This window comes from Corvus brachyrhynchos, unplaced genomic scaffold (genome assembly GCF_000691975.1).
Source record: "Corvus brachyrhynchos isolate BGI_N302 unplaced genomic scaffold, ASM69197v1 scaffold103, whole genome shotgun sequence".
Taxonomy (NCBI): domain Eukaryota; kingdom Metazoa; phylum Chordata; class Aves; order Passeriformes; family Corvidae; genus Corvus; species Corvus brachyrhynchos.
The window spans coordinates 217782-218858 of NW_008237436.1; the positions used below are offsets into that span (position 1 = coordinate 217782).

General features: G+C 56.5%; 1 protein-coding gene across 1 annotated transcript in view; it reads left to right on the forward strand.

Annotated features, from left to right (window-relative positions):
* LOC103613595 (phosphatidylinositol 3,4,5-trisphosphate 3-phosphatase TPTE2) overlaps window positions 1–1077 on the forward strand; it is a 22162-nt gene that overhangs the window by 312 nt on the left and 20773 nt on the right. The window lies entirely within an intron of this gene.

Genomic DNA, 1077 nt, shown 5'->3' on the forward strand with positions numbered 1-1077 from the left:
CCTCGAGTCCGTCCCGTCAGAGCTGTCATGCCATGGGAAAGGCACTGAGAGGCACCAAACCACAGCAGCAGAAAAGTTTACAAAAACTGCGAGGCTAGGACTCAGAAGCAGGTGGCGGGCCTGGCTGGTGGGCTGGGGTCTGGTGGGCTGGGGGCAGTGTGGTTCCACACAGAATTACAATACCAATTAGACTGGAAAAGACCTCAGCAAACACTGAGCCCACCTATGTCTGAACACCCCCATGTCAATGAGACTGTCCAGTCCTTCCTTAAACACCTCTGGGGATGATGATTCCACCACCACCCTGGGCAGTCTGTTCCAATGCCTACTTAATGCTTCTGTGAAGATAATTCTTCCTAATGTCCAACCTAAACCTCCCAGTTTCAGACTATGTCTTCTTGTCCTGTCACTATTTACTTGGGAGAAGAGGCCGAGCCCCCCCCGGCTCCACCCTCCTTTCACGTAGTTGTAGAGAGTGATAAGGTCTCCCCTGAGCCTCCTCCTCTTCAGGCTAAATAACCCCAGTTCACTCAACTGCACCTTGTAGGACTTGTGCTCCAGACCCTTCAGCAGCTCTGTTGCCTTCTCTTCACACACTCCAGCCAGCACCTCAATGTCCCTCCTGAATTAAGAGGCCCAGAATTGGACACATTACCTGAGGTGTGGCCTCCCTAGTGCTGAACTCACTGCCCTGGTCCTGCTGGCCACACTATTGTTGGTACAGGCCAGGATGCCATTGGCCTTCTCGGCCACCTGGGACGTGGCCTCCTGGCTCATGTACAGCCGCTATCGACCAGCACTCCCAGGTCCTTTTCTGCCGGGCAGCTTTCCAGCCATGCTGCCCCCAGCCTGTAGCGCTGCATGGGGTGGTTGTGACCCAAGTGCAGGACCTGGAATTTGGCCTTGTTGAACCTCGTGCTGTTGGGTCTCGGCCCATTGTTCCAGCCTGTCCAGGTCCCTCTGCAGGGCCTTCCTTCCCTCCAGCAGATCGACACTCCGACCCAGTTTGGTGTCGTCCCTGAACACCCTCCCTGGGGGCATGGGGAACACCGCTGCCCGCCCACCCACGGCCGCGGC